Here is an 18,220-nt window from a genome sequence, read left to right as displayed (position 1 = left end):
GGGAATAGCAAACCAAATGTTGGGCAGCACAGAATGTCTGCTGAGATAAAGTCAAACCTTAATAGGGGGAAACTACTTTGGTGTCTTCTTTGGCAACCAGCTGGATCTATCTGAAAACATTTCCTGAACCATTAAGAATTGTTAGACAAAATATCACAGGATGGACACAACCTGCTGTAAGAAAAATAAAAATAAAAAAAAATAAAAAAAAAAAGAATGGACAAAAGGCTGTCTCTTGCAACAGCAGCTGCCAGTGTGGGCTTGCTGCTCCATGCTGATTGTCTCCTGGGCTAGATCTGCTGGGCACATAATGCTTGTGATGGGCTTAAGCCTCAGACCAGGAACTGCTGATCTCCATAGAGTGTCACCTGGGAGGTGATGAGCACAGACAAAGGCACCTCTTTAATTTTTATAGTGCTGCTAAGCCTGCTCTTTTGTAGGGTTGGATTTAGCACAGAGCCTATGGCTGCCTGATGACGTGTGAATGGGATGTCGAATGGGAGTGGAACTGACCTTAGAGCTGATGACAAGTTGTACTGGCAAAAGCTGGTGTAACTGAGTGAGGGCTGAAGCCTTGTAGCAGAAAAACCAAGACAGGCTTGGACCAGGGTGCAGGAAGCAGGCACAAATATGCAATATGGCAACTACTTATTGAAACAGCAAACACCATGACAGAGGGGTGATTAGGGCACAGATGGCTCAGGGAGAGCATTGTCTTAGAAGAAGCAAAACCAAACAAGGTATGGCACTGTGAAAACCAAGCTGAGCTCCCACATGGGCTGTCATTATATTGCACTCCTATTTTAAGATACATTTACAACAAGAATTGTGCTTTTGTCCCTCCTCCTTTTTTTCTTATGGAAGTACTTGTTTTCCTTTACCTGGGAGTAGAGGAACCTGTCCATAAATCTTTATGGCTCTCCTGCTGTTTTATATCACTGTATAACTGCAATGCCCTGATTTGTCCCTGCCTTCCCTAAGGAAAATTCCCCCTGTTCAGATTTCTTTTCAAAATGACCCAAGCACTTTTGGGAAGCGAGGATAATGATGCTTCTTGTGTTATTCCTGTATTCTGGGCAAAGATTTTCATGTCATCTAGAGAATTCATTTGTGTAGTTAGACATACATGTGCATAGGTCCACACAGCCTTTTGCAAGCAGGCAGGACATTCTTTGCCCACACTGCAGTCTGGTCCACCAGCCATGGAAATGCAATCACAAGGTGCTGAGTGACAACTAATATACCCTACTTCTCAAAAGTGCTTAATAGCTAGGCTCAGCAATGCACTGAAATGACTGCACTATTTGCCACATGGAGTTATCTTCTCTGGGGTCAATTCAGAACACAATATTTCATGAGGACAGGCCTGACATTTCATCCCATAGAGTACTGACTTCTTTTAATGAAGTTTATCAGATTCAGATATAAAAAAACAGAATCACAGGAACAGAAAAATCCCCACAGACCACCAGCCTGGAGATCATAGCTGAAGAACATTTGTGTGAGGACTAGCAAGACCCCAAAATGAAGTGAACGAGACTGATGTTGACAGTTTATTACAGTTCTTGGCTGGATTAGTGAACACATATATGTTTTTTTTTTCTTTTTTCTTTTTTTTTTTCCTTTGGTAAGGCATTGTATGTTAAGCCAAGATCTGCTGTAATTTATGTATTACTTTAAATTTGAACTAGAGCTCATTCGTGTGTTTTCAAAATAAGGAAATTTCACAGAAGTGTAGTGTTCTGGAGCCAAAGCATGTCACAGAGATGTGTATGTCTCTGACTACTACCCTGAGTCAGGGTGAACTGAGCCAGCATTAGTCTGCAGGGGTAAATCCACCTACCCCGCATTTCTCTTATTCCCTCTCCTGCTCTTATAGAAGCAGTGGCATATGTGTGGTCTCATGACGAATGGGGCCAGGAAACTGATCTGGCTGAAAAAGAGTGAATGCCTAAAAGCAGTTCAGTTTCATCTGGTTGAGTTTCCCAGTCTTAATTATCCTGCATGCTGGGGCAGGATCAGTAGCTCAGCTTGCATTGGGTGACTGACCATGGAACTAGGCTCAAGTTTTCACTAGGAGTGCTGAATAGATCCATGACACTGTGGTCACGTGTGGTCACCATGAGAGAGAGATCATGACACAACTCTTTTTGAACCAAAAATAACCTGCTTAATAGCATTTTGTCCCTAAAAGATATTCAGAATTCTCTGTTGTAAATTTTTCCTGCCATCTCCGAAGGGATATGGTTAGGTTTCAAAGGATGGTGAGGGTAAACCATACCTGATGTGTTTACTGTTGGTTTGGGAAGGAAGCAATCAACTTTGCTCAACATTCCCATATGAAAAGCCTGCAACTGTCAGCATTTTCCTCACACATTAGGACATTCTCTCCTGAAACTCCTAAGGTTTCAGGATCAGCATCCTTCTGCCATGACCCAAGCCTTCCATCTAGACAGGCAGGCAGCTGAGGCTTTAGCTGTGTTGCAAGGATTTTGTAGGCCCCATGAAGCTCCCTAAGACCTTCCACTGAGTTTCTGGCTGTGCTCTCTTGTTCTGCCCTTTCCTAGGGAGTCAAAGAATGACTCTTTTAGTAACAATGAGGCCAAGCCCAAGGTGGCTGTCTGCAGAGCTGGAAGGAGAAAACAGGGCAACTGGGATCTATCTTACCCATTTTCTCGGCCCAGACTGACCTCTTGAATTTCGCGATGGAGAGGCTAAGTGCTGCATGGGGGTTCTGCCTTCCTATCCTCACCCCACCTTCATTTTTTCTAATTTTGCCCCCAGCTGCTACCAAGTCACTCTTTCCTGTGGAAGGGGTTTTATTATTTCTTCTTGTTTGAACAGGATCTGGCTTCATCTCTGAGAAATTCAGCAGGGAGTGTAGCTAGCACAGATGCCTGCAGGGCAGCGAATAAGACTAGTGTTCAGAGGTACTGTGGTGTGAGACGTATCTGACACAAGTTGTGCAAGCAAAACTATTTGTAAAATAAAGATTCAGAAACCCAATTGATTCAAAGCTTCTGGCTTCCCCGAATTCCAATCCTGCCGTATCAGAAGGTGGTAAGGAGAATAAATAGCTCTGGAGTTAAGACACAGTCCATAGGCTTGGGAAACCTCATTATGATTCTTGGCTTTACTAAGAACTTCCTTCCTGGCCTTTTCCAAGTGCTTTCATTCCTTCTGTGGAGCAGTGCTTATTGACAGACTCTCCTCAGTTTTGCTCAGATCCGGGCCTGAAAAGTGGAGACTTGAGATATTTGTCTGGTAAGCTTGGATGACAAAGGCGTTTGAAGTGTGGAAAATGAACAGTAAAAAAGCAATTAATCCCAAAGACATACATCCAGAATGGAAAACCTGAACCCGAACATTCAGCTTTGACAAAATCATCAAAATTGAGAGCAGCATGTGTTGTAATAGGACGCACTGGGGAGCCTGGCAAATGGCCAATGAGTAATAAGGTCACTGAATTTTTAGCACATTACCCTGATTTTTGCTGAGGTTTCTCAGTTCTGTTGCAGTACAAGTCATCCAAACTACAACACACAATGGACAGAAAAAAGCACACTGGGTGGCTAAAGTAATGTCTTAGTAGTCTCAAGCCACCATATGTGGTCAAATACATACCCAGAACTGCTACTTGTCTCCCAACACAATTCACATGCACCCTTTTGAAGTTTAGCACCTATTGTAAAATGCTCAAATGGTACATGGACCATCATGTACCCAGGCTGAGAGTTGGAACACGCTGTACTTCTGGTTCATAGAATCACAGAATGGCTTAGTCTGTGGCTGGTTGCCACCCACCAGATCAGGCTGCCCTGGGCCCCATCCAACCCAGCCTTGAGCATCTCCAGAGATGGGGCATCCATAACTCCTTCCTTTCAGAAAGGAGTTTATCATGGCGGGCATCCTGAAGAACAGGTTACACCCGTTCTTCACAGAGAAAAGCAAAATATCTCTAAAATAATGCACACCAGATCTAAGCAATGCCTGCCTTCCCCCCCAAAAGAAGAAAAATAACTGAGTTTCATCTGAGTGCTCACTGTGCTTTGGAGAAGCTCTCCCTACCTCCAGCAGCACTGGGATGCTTGCCACATATCCTGTCTCTAGCTAAACCCCAAAGTATCAGGAGAAAAATGCATAAAAAGACAGAGAATTTACTCCTACATGTCATGGGAAACAAAATGTTTCTTTTCCCTCTGTGCAGCTAATGGGAGTCTCATACATCTATAAGCAAAGGCAGTCAGTGATGTATCAATAAAACCTCCCTTTCAGGAAGACACACGTGTGAGCTTCCTCATGAAAATCCTTCTAGCTCCAGGACGGCCCTGATCCTGCCACAGGATCCTAACTTCATCAGGTCCTCTCTGAAACCGTGCACCTTCCCTTCCAGAAGGCTGCTTTGAATAGGCACGCAGGCTTACAGCTGTGAATGTTCCACTGCTTGTTTAGACTGCCGCTGACCAGGAAGCATCTGCAATGATTTTGTATGGAGGAGGCTTGGCAGCAGTAAATTACCATCTGACCCGATCTTGTGGTTGCTTACTTTTTTCCTTCTTTTTTTTTCTTGTTCCTCCAAGGAGATTTGGGATCCAGGACACGTTAAACATTATTTTGCTGACTTTAAATCGTTTTGCAATATTGTAGTCAATTCGAATGCCAGACTTATGCCTGTAAACTCTATTTTTAACCTTGACTTTGTCAGTGATGGATACTGTCATATCAAAGTATTTAAGGGTTTGTGGTAAAACTTCCTCAAACCAATTTTTGCTCAAATGAGAATAGTCTTACTGGAAGCCTATACAGATAGGAGCTATAAAAATTGAGTTTAAAATTGAATCAGGCTGCAGGAAGAAAACAATCCTTTTGTAACACAGCCGCATAAAAGCAGGCAGTTTTTGGAAGAGGGATGGGCTCTGTTCATTTCATGCACATCAAACCAGCTTAACTCTAACCCAATCCTGAAAGGATCCTGTGGTTCAAAGCTCCTGTTCTGCAACACTTTTGCAAAATGGTGCTTTTTTGGCTGTATTACTATAGCATAACAACCAGTTATCAGCTGAATTATTTGCCTTCTTATCCCTTCGGAGAAGGATGCAAACCATGCTTTGAGCACCTTTGTGGCACAGGCCTGGGAATTACAAGAAGGGAGGCTCACTCCGAGCAGGTGGCTGGCTGAGATTGCCTGTGGGCAAAGCCAGCACTGGAGAACCCATGTGGCTCACATTCCATGGCTGGTCAGCAGCAGGCAGGCTCAGAGCCAGCCACGTGGGACTGTGTGTATAAGCCATGCTACAGATCCAGGAGCACCTGCTTTTAAATTGAGGCAAATTACTCTTTGTTTCTAGGTATACAGTGTGGTCTGCATGAAGTCATCAAGCTATCATCTTCTGAAACAAGGGAGAAAATTACCTACCAACTAAGGAGTCATGGAGCACTCTCATGTCTTCAGTATGGCAAGCACTCAGTCCAGTAACTTCTTACAGAAGCTCAGGTCCACTCTCCAGGAATCAGCTACCAGAAATACCATGCTACATTAAATGTCTGAGCTGTCACTGTAGCAGAGTAAAGCTAACAACTGTGGTTTGAGCCTACTGCAGTTTTAGACATAGGCTAAGACTGGAGAGTTGGATGTTATTTACCTCCGGGATATATTGCTGGGAAAGTTGTCTCTAGTGTTTTTTTTTTGTTTGTTTATTTGCTGATTTGGTTCTTTATCTTTTGGCCCTTATAAAATACAAACAAACTGGAATTAGAAAGTTCAGGAAGAACAGTTTTTATCTGAGAACCCAAGAGAGCAGTGTGAAATTTGATGAATACTCTTTGCCTTGCCTGAAAAATAGACCTTCTCAGGATAGATCTAGATATCTACCCAACAACAAAAAATGTAACTGAGTCTCTCATGATTACCACAAAGCTGGTAGAAGTGTGAGATGTAAAGATGAGAAACTGCATTTGAATGTCACATCAATTTATGACTTACTCGAAGTGCATAAGCCTGCCAGGATTTCCCCACTGGACAAAAGGATACTATTATGACTAGATCCTTACTGCTGGCATTATAAAGTAGAAGGCCAAATAAATAAAAAGATGCTGAGATCAGGAGTAATAGCCTGAAATAACTCTGAAGAACATGTTCATTTCCTCAGGTTTTCATTCAGACAGGCAGATGATGAGTTGAAGTCTGGTTCAGCTTTTCTTGGTGCTGATGGGACTGCAAATAGTCCCTCTTGGTATCATGTGGTATTCCCATTCCACATAAGGTGTAGGCAACTTTCAGTTTTGCATTGCCCTCTCTTCTGTTTCAGTTACATATACACTGCTGCTGAGCAGCCAAGGGAGCAACCAGGAAGACAATGTCCTTCATTTCACATACTTGGCTTACTTAAGAGCAGGCTTCATATTGCATCATTTCTACCTTCCAGCTCTCTAGATTGCCTCATAGACTTAGAAGATTTTCACGTGGAATGATGCACAGTCTAAAATACACTAGGACTTGTCTTATCTGCTGGAAAGAGGCTCTAGTCCTCCAACGAACACATTGTTTCAGAATGGGACTCTAGCTGAGAGTTTGTAGGAGAGAGATAAAGTCCACTTCCAGAGCAACAGGCCCATTAGAAGGAAATAGAGCAATTGAAAGGGCTTGCCCTGAAAAATCCCATGTGTTCAAGCAGAGAGTATGCACATCCAACACAATGTGTCACAGCACACATTTGTGCTTGCAAACTGTGCTTACGCAAGAAAGTGCTTAAAACCTGGCCCAGGTCAAGTCTCAACTGTATGGAATTTACTGAAATGATCCATCTGGAGGTGTTCAACCTCCAGACTCTACTTCTGGGGTAAAAATGTTCCTGGCTTTGGGCACGAATTCCCAGGCAAGCCTAATGGTGCACAGCTGCATCACACCCCCATGAGAAGTATCATGTCTCACATCTGGATGCCATTGTGTCAGATATACCACCTGGCAACCTGGTGGTGGTAGGTACATCTTTCCCGTGTTTTCCCTCACTCTTCAGTGACCTCAGGGCTCTCTCTTATGATGCTATTCTCAAGTTACATATGACACAAAAATGGCATTTCACATATTTACACAATGCCATGTCCTCTTTCTGTCCAACAAGATCCCTTACACCAATCCTTTCTCTTGCTCACACAAGGTCATAGTTTTCTTCATTGGCTTTGGGCTCACCAAGTGGTGCTAAATCAGCCTTTGGGACCATTCACATGTCTGGTTTACAGAGTCTGGATTCACATCAGTAAAGCTGGGTCACATCCTGCATGACAGCCATGTTTTATTTCTCATACCAGCACCAGATGCCTCATAAACTGGACAGTCTGTGTACATGCCAAACCTCCTCTTTTCTTAAACCTCACCACAATTCCATCATCACCAAATGGGCTGGAGCATTCCTGTGAAGTGACCAATTAAACCACGTTAATTATTTAAAAATAAAAATAGACCGGGTGTATTTTTTCCCCTTTGTGTCCTCTGAACCAAGTGCCAGAAGGAATCTCCACCCCTCAGATGAAGATTTATTCTTTGAAAAAGCTTAAATTAGAAAAAAAAAAAAAAAAAAAAAGTGAATGACAAAAGTAAGCTCTTTTCTTTTTGTCTTTCCAACTAGCATTGCCTTTGATTAAATTGGAAATCACTCCTTTGTTATAGTTTTAGTTGGAGGTGATGATAGCCTGAGAAATCAAATTTGTTTGCATGGTCTCTGGTTGTAGAATGCAACGGTCTTTATTGTAAGTCTCCCTTAGAATCCTGGTTTGAAATACTTTTATTTCTACAGGGATGGGAACAAGTAATCTACAGAGGCACACCTTTTATTGCTCTTACTTAGCAAATAAGGGAGTTTGAGAAAGAGTTGTTTCTTATTAAACAAATCACAAAAAATTCTGGTAAAGAAAGGGACCCATAAACATTGCTGGGGAAACAATGTTGTGAACAAATGCATTCGACAGGAATGGATATTCCCCTCTATAAGACAGTGCAATCATTAGAGCAAATACCTAGGAATACATGGAATCTGGGAATTCAGTCTTTATTCTCTAAATTCAGTGGTGTATTGTTAAATTCTTCCAGGTCAGCTGAAGAATGTCAGTAGAACCACTTGGATCAATCTGGATGGTGGGTATATTCATTTCTAAACCTCTCAGAGAATGGGATTGTTTAGGCTGTGCAACCAGAGGGACCAAAGAAGCAGACATAAGCATAGCCCTTGAAATAGCCAGTAGAAACATACAAAGGTCACAGAGCAGGAAACTGTTGACTAAATACCATGTCATAAGAAAATGTTTCTCTTCCAGTTTTCTTCACCCAGATGTTACCAGTGTCTTTGAGATCTTGAAGTATACGCTATTTATAAGGTATAGTTACTCTTCCATGATCTTACATCTCAGCCTTCCTGATAGAAATTCACAGAAGCTTGGATCTGATGCCGTAAAGCTGTATGCAAAATGCCTTGCAATATAGGCACCCAGGAAGATACATCTGAGCTGTAAGATTTTCAAATGATGAGTTTCAGCTTCTGTGGGCTCAGATTGAAGGGAGATAAGATTAATGACTGAACCTCAAAGGTTGTTCTGCACACAAGGAGTTGGACAGGGAACTGGCAAACCCATGAGGTATAAAGTAAACCTGTGCAATATATAACACCCAGGAGAAGTCTCATCTGGGCCAGTTAGAAAATTCTAAATGTACTACATTTGTCTCACAGCTACAAACACTCTTCTTGCTTTCCCTCCCCACCACAAGAACTGAATACAAGGAGGATACATTCTCTTTCCTCCCTGAGCATGAGCCAGTGGAAAACAAAAGAACTCATTCAGCGCACATCTCTAGCAGGAAGCATCAAGAGAAAGGAGCAAGTTGCAGACAACAGCAGCCTGTGTCAAACAGAACTGCTCCTGATGAGCAAATGTTGTAAGATTTACTGGAAGACATCAACTGCTTTTATGCACTCCCATTCTCCCTGTACATTTTCTTTCCCTCATCTGGCCACAGAGATCTCATTCCATCATCTTTAATTAATTCCCTTTACTTTTCACCTCTCCCTGAGCTTGGTGCTGGGAATTTGCTACACCAGGCTCATCCTATTAGTCTATTTTTGTTATTCCCAAGCTCTCCCCATGTTAGTGTGGGATGTTCTCTAAGTTATGATGCTTACAGCCAATTGCTACTCTTTTATACAAGTCCCAGAGCTGTCTGCATTCACTCTGAATATGAGTGCTCAAGTTTTATGGGGAGGAGAAGAAAAACTCTGGTTCATTTTTCTTTCTGTCCTTGTTGCAGGACAAATGTTTAGCTGCCTTCCTGTTAGCAGTGTTCAGATAACCCTTAGAGAGTAGGTTTTCAGCACAGACCTGGGAGTGAAGATGAGAGTACATACATAAGGCTCTCCAGATTCCTATTAGCAGAATTGTAAGACTAATTCTCTGTGGTCTTCCCCAAAAGCTTGGTTCTGAATATTTATTTTTCTTAAAAAAAAAAGAAAAAAAAAGGAAAAAAAATCATTATTAATTTGGCTCTTAATTTGCCATTTCTGTTTCACAAATGTTGAAATGTTGACCTGTTCCTTCATGAGTTCTTCAGTAGTGTAGGCAGATTGAAACTTTAACCTTCCTGACCTACTTGGGAATTGAAGTCTTGTTTCTGTTCCTGCTTCTTCATCAAGTTTACCGGAGGTCTTAGAAAATACTGCAAACTGGCCATGGATACAGAGGAATGCATTGAATAAGCAATTGCCCCAGCTATACAAACAAGTTCCTACATTGTCAACCTGTGCTCGGAGCTTATGGGTGTCCCCCAAGTACCAGTGCTCACATGCGCTATTCTACTTGAGTTTTCAGTGACCCGAAGACTCCTTTTTCAGTGAAAATTCATAGAAAAACACACATCTGGATGCAGTCATAGGCTAACAAAGAGGATGACTGCATGAGGACATGGTGTGATGTGACAAAATGTAAATTGGTTTTCATTCCTGAAATTATTGGCTGGGTGAACATCTCACCATGGATGTATGTGCTTTTTGGTTAAGCTACATTTGCATAAGTTTCTTGGTCTTCTTTTGAACCCATATTCCTGAAGCTCAGGATGCAGAAAAGACTGTATAGATGTTATTCCTTGGGAAAGCTGCAGCTGGAGTCTGTTAGAGCAACTTCATAGAGTATGAAGGTGCCTCATTAAATCTTTGTTGTTCTGCAAATATCTTATTCTCCCGGAAAAGTTAGAGCTCTGATCAACAGTGTTGGGATGTTGTGGGATACATGGTATTGTTACCTTCCTCAAAACAGGCAGAAGTGAGAGCTGATCAAATTTCTGACTGGTTTTCTTTGGTGAGACCATTTGTAGCTCTGTCTCTAAACTACTTTCAGAGCAATGATTGGTTACTGCTTTTGGGTTTGTCAGTCCAGAAATTAATGCTAAATTGGGAGTGAGATTCTTTGAGTCCTAAGCCAATCAATCTTCAGATAAACTTTGTTTACTCCATATTAATTAGTCTCTTCTCTTAGGTGCCCTTACTCTTATTACTTTCTTCCAGGTCTGTTGTAGAATGACAGTAGAACCACCAATCCAGATGGTGGGTATATTAATTTCTAAACATCTCAGAGAGTGGGATTGTTTAGGCTGTGCATCCAAAAGGGATCAAAGAAGCAGACATAAGCTTCTTGAACTAGCTCTTGAAATAGCCACATACAAAAGTCACAGAGCAGGAAACTGTTGACTAAATATCTTGTCATAAGAAAAATGTTGATCTTCCAACCTTTTTCCTCCACATTTCTTTGAAAGAAAACATCACTGTAAAATACAACAAATCCAGCCTTCAATAACAGCACATTTCTCAGGTTGATAATGGAATCTCTGATCAAATCTAGATGTTTTCAGTTCAGAGAAGCTACTAATAAAGAGAATATGTGTCTTTAAATGAATGTGACCAGGTCTCAGATTAAGAAAATGAAGTTTTGGGGTCTTACCACTTCATTCATAATTATCAATAGTTGAAACTTCACAGGGGTAATGGCTCCCTCCCCAGCTGATCTCTTTGCTATTTTAGTCAGCTGACTCTTTTCCAAAGAGGAGAGATTGTTTTTGTTTGTTTGTTCAGGGGAGGGAGGGAAGAGAGAGCAAAAAAACCAAAAATCCCAACTAAATGAACCAAAACCACTACAAAAGGCTTAGTTTATCCTGTGGTGGGACATGAAAAATTTCTGAAGTCTCAGAAAATTTCACAGGATGAGAAAACCATTATCTGCAGAGATTTATTTGCAAAGAGATGTTCAAGAAGAAAAGGAATATGAACTAGCTTTTTTTGAACAGATTACTTAACTCAAAATAACTTTGACAAGTCGATTTGTTCCCATGGTCATTAAAATACCATCTTACAGACAGCTTTTTCTTACATTTAAGTCATCAAGTTCAGTTCCAAAGTGAATTAAGGTAAATCGGATGGAAGCCATATTTGTTCCAAATGAGATAGGCTGTCCAGTGGTTCAATGTAGTTTAACAATGAGCTTTAAATTCACTGCCTTGGTAAATTAAGATGAACCAAGCTGCATGTTCCTGTGTAGGCAAAACTGTTCCAGGAGCTTCTGACAGTCTACTAAAGTTCATCCACATGCGATATCATTTCCTGCTTGCTTACACCCTGCAAGGAATGTAGTCTGAAGCCAGCACTAGTAAATTATCAAGTAGTTGGCAAGATCATGTCAGATTCTTGTTTGCAACCATTGTTCTTCTTTGAGGGTAGATGGTGACAACCCTTTTGCTTTTATTCCCTTTTTCTTATGGTTTCTTGCTGGTTCTCTGGCATGCTGTCAGACTGTATTACCTTTATTCACGTTTTCTTAGGGATATATATATATATATAGTGCTGGCTTTATTTAGACTATCTACAGAACATGAGTCCTTATAGCTCAATAGCACAGAGCCATGGTTATCAACCAAAGCTTTGTGTTCAGGAAGAACTTGAGCATCTGGGATTGCAAAAGGAAATTTTGAAAATGAAATACATCCCACAGCTGTGGGATACAAACCATTCTCACTATTAAAAGTCTCCATAAACTATGGCTTTTGCATATGAGGCTTCTTGCAATTATCTCAGAGCATATGCCACTGGTCAACATGGTCAGACAGAGTAGGCCTTAGGATCAAGAGCTTTTTGGTGTGGGTGTGAGTTTCCTTTCAGTGCAAGCACCATAATCAAGTGCATTAACATTCAATATGTCACATCTTGGAGGTACAGTCCATTAGCAAATGCACAGTTGAACTTAAATGTTTCTCTACAGGTCTGTATTACAAATCTTAGATGTAACTTCCTGCCACTGTCAAGTCCAAAAGCAATCAGCTTAGTGCTCTGGCTTGCTAGCATAGAAGAATGTACTTCACATTTTTACTCACAGCCTCTTCTTTAAGTTGTTCAGCAACATTTCTGCTCCCCACAGCTTCTTTCCCCTTCTTGAAAAGCAGATGGCTTTGTCAGATAGTAGCCCCTCTGAGCCCACAGTATCAAATCCAAGTCTTGTTTAACAAAAATTTGGCACCTGTCTGTATTAGCAGGCTCTGGATAAAGACATGTCTTCCATGTCTTAGTTTCTATTAGTCTTCCAATTCTCATCACATTTCAGTTTTTCCTGGGTACTTACTGATGACAAGGTAGAACTCAGGGTCAAAAAATTGGTCTGTTATTGGGATGGTATATGAAATATCCAGGAAAAATGCTGATATCTTTCAGAATTCAGACCTTTGTGTCCTAACCAGAAGGTGGTCACAGAATGGACACACAACCTCACCTTCAACTATAGAAAGTAATATCACATCAGCTGGTCCCGGTTGGAGCACTAAGCCCTTTTTTTCCTTAAGAATTTTACACTCATGATTTAGGCAGGATTAAGCAACAAGGAGATTGCTCTGTAGTAAAGAAGAAAGCTCTTAGATGGAATTGCCTAGCTTGCAAAACTGTATCAGATAATGGAGGAATGGAATTAGAAAAGAGTTCTGTTTCAAAATACAGAACAAAGAGAAGAAATTCTCCTTCTCTGCCTGAGCCTGCAGAATGTTGCACTGTTTAGACTGTTGATCCCTTGGCTATCAGAGTTAATTCCAGGCATCACAATTACAGCTGAGAAAAAATTCCAAATCTCCATCCTTTGGGAAATTCTGACATTTTAAAATTTGCATTAAGTTCCAAAACAAGTGGTTAAAGAAAAAGAAAAAAAATAATACTTAATTCCTTTTCTGCATAAAATGTCAAAACCTTTCTTCTTATTATTATTTGTAAATGTCAAAACACCTTGTTTTGACATTTAAAATGTAAACAGTGAAAGCGCTTAATCCCTGAGACAGCCCACTGAGGATCCCTTCCTCTGAGGTAATCACAAGACTCAAATTCAATCTTCAACAATGCTTTCGTTGCCTTCTGGGAGTTGTGGTCCCAGCCCTTGCTTTCTCCCTTGGGCCAGTAACCAGATTGACTACACCTCCCATTAAGCTACCCAAACCAGAGTTGCATCATGCTCTGAAACAAAGGAAAAAAAGAATAGTATTTGCTTGCCTTGTGGGATATGTAGTTTTCTAGGAAATCTGCACTCCTTAACAGAGAACATGGGCACTTGATCCTCTGCATTGTACCATAAAGAAATATATGGTAAAGAAATGTGGATTCCTGTGTTGTTGCACAGATTTAGAGAAAAATTACAATGATATTATGCAAAGGAGGAATATCTACTTGATCAAACAAAGGATCATGCATTTGTACTGGAGCTGAATAAACTCAAATCCATTTTAGTATGATTTCCCCCCTACGTTTAAAATGGACTTTTTCCACAAAAATTTGTCATGCTCATGTGTCCAAGTGGAAAACTCCAGATACGCTTTCACTGTCTCATTTCAGAGATCATGATAGTAAATACAAGGCTACTGTTTAGCTGCTTCTGGTCATTCACTGCCTAAGTTGGGGGAAAAAAAAAGAAGAAAAAAGAAAAAGAAGGAAAAAAAGAAGCAGGGAAGATTTGTTGAGTTCATTCCTTGAGTAAACACTTAAACACTACGATTTAGATAATACAGTTACTTAGTGACTTGAAACACTCCACAAAAAGAAAGTGTAGATGTGTCACTGGGGACATAGTTTGGTGGGGATGTGTTGATGGATGGACTTTGTGAATTTGGAGATCTTTTCAAGCCTTGATGATTCTATGAGTCTGTGATAGGTATGGTGATGATGGATTGAAGGTTGGGCTTCATGATCTTGGAGGTCTTTTCCAACCTTAATGACTCTATGATTCCATGAAATTTCTTTCCATAAGTCAGAATCTCTTGAAGTTACATGCGTATCTGATTGTAGCTTTTGTCGTATTGATAATACTATCTCTTCTGGGTCTTCATTCTCACCCAGGAACCGCAATGCAGTTTATAAAAGGCAGAGAAACCAAGGTCTGGGTGACTTATCCAAGGCTCCATCTCTACCCACAGAGAGAAACTTCATCCTCAAAATGTGCCAACATCAAAGTAGCTGAGCACAAAACGTAGCAGGTGGGTGAGGAAAGCAGATCCCTTTAGCAGGGATAGATTCATATGCACACTCCATCAGCTGTGTCACTAGCATATGACTGCAGGCAGCCATTAAGAAGGAATTAATTGAGCTTGTAACTTGGAGCCTGCCCTTTTCTTGGTCAGGACAGTGCGAATGGGAAGTGGGAACATCACATTTGTTCACACTGTCTCTCTGGAAGAGGAAGAAGGCTTCCTCTCTTCCCCAAACAGTGCCTGCAGACTCCTCCAGGCTGACCTGCAGCAGGATGACAGGCCACCAGAGGCCCCAAACACCAATGGCTCTGAGCTGTCTGCCAGCAGAACTAATGGCCCTGGCCTTGCTGGCGAGAGAGCAGAGAGTAGTAAATGTCCCAGAGATGCTGCTGAGTTGATCCGTTTCCTGCACGCAAGCTGCACGTTGTAAAAACTGAGGCTCAGATTCTTTTTCCTGTTTGCACTGGAGCAGACCACAGAAATTGCACAATCCTCCAGACCAGACCCAAGGTGAATCGTGAGACGATGGATTCCAAGGCAATATTTCACACTTGCTGAAAAAGTGATACAGCCCATGGGAGGGGGCTGTAATTAGGGAGAGCAGTGGCAGCCCACAAACAAAGTAGTTCCATAAGCAGTGGAAGAAATGAAAGTTCATTTCACTTGCATGGATTCTCCAGTGCTCAATAAAAGGTGTGATCCCCAAGCAAGAGAGTCTCTCTCCTTTCTCCACTTGCTTATTTTGATGAAATATGATAGGCACAATATTTTATGCATTCCCCCCTCCCTGATAGGTTACAAAGCTGTTAGCTGGAGGTTGTATGGGCTGACACATAAACAACATGATCACATTAAACTCAGTTTCCTGGGGAAACCACTCTAATGTTTTGCTTTGGCGGAGGCATCTGCAGGAGTGGTAGGGAGGAGAGTAGCAACGTGCACATAGTAAGGAATCAAAGACAAAATGGTGTTACCTTTTTTATCGTTAGATGCTTTCTGGAAGACCATTTATTCAGTGTAGTGGAAATGCTAAGTCATGGCTTGAACCAGTGATTGAGCACCTGGTGGGAAGGCAAGGCCAACCCAAGGGAGCTCAGGTGCATGCAGTGCATTGAGTGACTGGAAGGGGTGGAGCCAGGATCCATCCCTTCCCAGATCTCATTTAAGGGTTGACAGTGGAGGTTCTTGGATGTTTGAGGCCTTCTGAAGGTAAGAAGTTTATTTCCTTTGTTTCTGTGTCTATGGCTGCTGCATTTGAGTATATTCTCACTTGCTGCAGCTTAGGACTTTGCTACCCTGCTAGGTAGGGACTAGTTTATAAGCCTTAGAACAGGGCGTGCATGATTGTGGTTGTTTGGACATCTTTCTTGAAACATAAAATGTGCAGGGTCAAGTCAGAAATGAGCACGTATGGGTGGGAACAGGACTAGTCTAGCATTATGCTAGAAATTTGTTTCAGAAGTCTTTTGTAACATTCTGGCTGTGAATGGATGGAATTCATAAAACACAGATAATGGCTGACAATGGTTTGAATGCAGCTGAAGTTCGAGACAAAAGGTTTTCTGTTGTCATCCCTGCATGCATAAAGAGCAACTAGTGCCATATGTTTTATCCTGAAAAACAGTTTTGGCAATGAAAACATCTGAAGTGACTCCCTCTCTCCAGAAAGCAAGAGTAGACTAAAGCAAAGTTTCTTCAAGAAACTGATGGGGGAAGAGTCAATCTTATATCAGATTGCTGAAAATCTGGGAGTAAAACGATTGCTGTAGATATCAACAGGTCAACCATTTAAAAAATAAAAATGAAAGGATCATGTGTGACCAGCACAAGAAGCCGTGTTTCCAGAAACAAACTGAAACCTGGAAGGTTCTTTGACAGAGTCGATGAAAACCATCTCTGGAGAGGCTGTACTTGAAGAAGATGATTGACACTAATACCTTGCACAGCCTCTCCTCTTAAAGGAGAAACCTTTTTGATAACTAATTCATCACATATGGCAGATACAATCATAATCTCTCCCTCACAAAAAGGACAATTTTTTTTCCTTTTGGTGTCTATGAAGTCTAAATCTTTTGCACTGAATATTTGCTTTCAAGGGTGCTTTGCTAGAAATAAGTAACAATTTTGTAGTAGCCAAGCAAATACCCTGGCTCCACATCTCCCTTCCAAGATTCAGTGTGAACGTAAACCAGATGTGATCCCAACAAAGAGGCATCCTCTGATGTACCAGATGGGACTCCTACATCACTTTCCCATTGACTAAATATAGTTGGAGGGAAACAATAGTGCCAACACAGAGCACTGACGTTGAGTGATATGAGGAAGGATTTTTTCCTTCATTCCAGAAGCTAGTAACAGATCTCCACACTGGCAAGAAGTAGGAAAACTAAGTGTACTTCCTCTTTTTTGCCCTATGTAATTCTTCCCCCTGGTTGGTCATTATGCCGTGCAAAGTATTTCCTAGCTTTAGTTTTGTTTTGTTGTTTTTTTTTTTAATAGCAATTTTCATCCTTGTTTCAGTGTTAACTGCTATTGTGGGTCGTTGCTACTGCTGTGCTATAGACAACGGCAGAAACAGGAATTTTAAAAATAGAGCAGGAAATTTAACAACTGTAAAAAAAAAAAAACAAAAACAAACAAAAAAAAAAACAACACAACAACAACAAAAAAACTCCTTACCCTGGAGAGGCATTGTTTATCCTGTTTATCCTCCTTCATGTATGCTAGCAGTAATTATACTAAAGTCTGGTTCGGAAAAGAGATCCAATCTACGTTAGCAAAGAAAATGTAATTTTTTCCCCTCCTAAACTGAAACGTGGCTTTCTGGTTTAAAAAACCAAAATAAAAAGCCTACCCATCAGAATTCCCATTCGAAAAAAATCCTTTCCCATCCAGATATTCAAGCAGCTGAATACAAACAATGGATGTCTTCCTTAGAAAGGGGGGAGAAAAATCCGAGATGACCTTAAGTTTCTCTCTGTTATTGAAGGCTGTTGGTTGAGAGACACCCCACAAGCATACCACATATTCCAACTTCCTGCATGTGTCATCCAAAGCAGGAACACCAGGCTCATCTCTGTTGTGTTTCTCTAGTCTACCCTTACTGATGAAATTACAGGTTTATTGTGGGCATATACCAGCCCTGGTGAGCATGTGCCCAGAAATAACAGCAAAGCAGTGGGAGGTCTGTGGCTGAGGGGAACGATACGGCATTCAAATAGTGACAGCAGCCTCACAGACTCAAATCAGTATTTACGTACCTCTTCAGGCTAACGCAGCTCTTTGCCATTAGGTTGGCCAAACACTTCCCAGCAATTCAAACAGAACATTCAGGCATGGGTTCTTCTCATTTCAGAGATGAATTTCACCATCTTGTAAGTCACAAGACATAATTTCTCATTGCTTGAATGGAAGTGAAATCTTTACCCAGCACAACAACCTCTCCTCTAAACATTAAATGGCTGCCACAGCACCAGAGCAATTAGGTTCTACTTTGGGTAGAATGATTCATGCTTCAATAAATTCAATTTCAACAAGACTCATAATTATGGTGAGTCACATAATCACAGATTAATCACAGCACCTCCCATTTAGCCGTCAAAACAGTGGAGGGTTCCAGATGGGATGCACGTGATGCTGCTTTTGCTTCACTTGATTCTGTTTCTGCTATGTAGCTTAATCTTGCACAAGTTCAAG

The 18,220-nt window shown here is 41.2% G+C and overlaps 1 long non-coding RNA gene across 1 annotated transcript; it reads left to right on the top strand.

The window, feature by feature from the left end:
- Positions 1–283: 283 nt before the first annotated feature.
- LOC116227282 (uncharacterized) lies at positions 284–5,583 on the top strand. Its single transcript, XR_004166528.2, has 2 exons — positions 284–740; positions 5,349–5,583. It is a non-coding gene; the product is annotated as an uncharacterized LOC116227282 (long non-coding RNA).
- The last annotated feature ends 12,637 nt before the right edge of the window (positions 5,584–18,220 follow it).

The sequence above is a fragment of the Phasianus colchicus genome, chromosome 7 (genome assembly GCF_987193195.1).
Source record: "Phasianus colchicus chromosome 7, bPhaCol1.hap1.1, whole genome shotgun sequence".
Taxonomy (NCBI): Eukaryota; Metazoa; Chordata; class Aves; order Galliformes; family Phasianidae; genus Phasianus; species Phasianus colchicus.
This window is presented reverse-complemented; position numbering and strand designations above follow the sequence as displayed.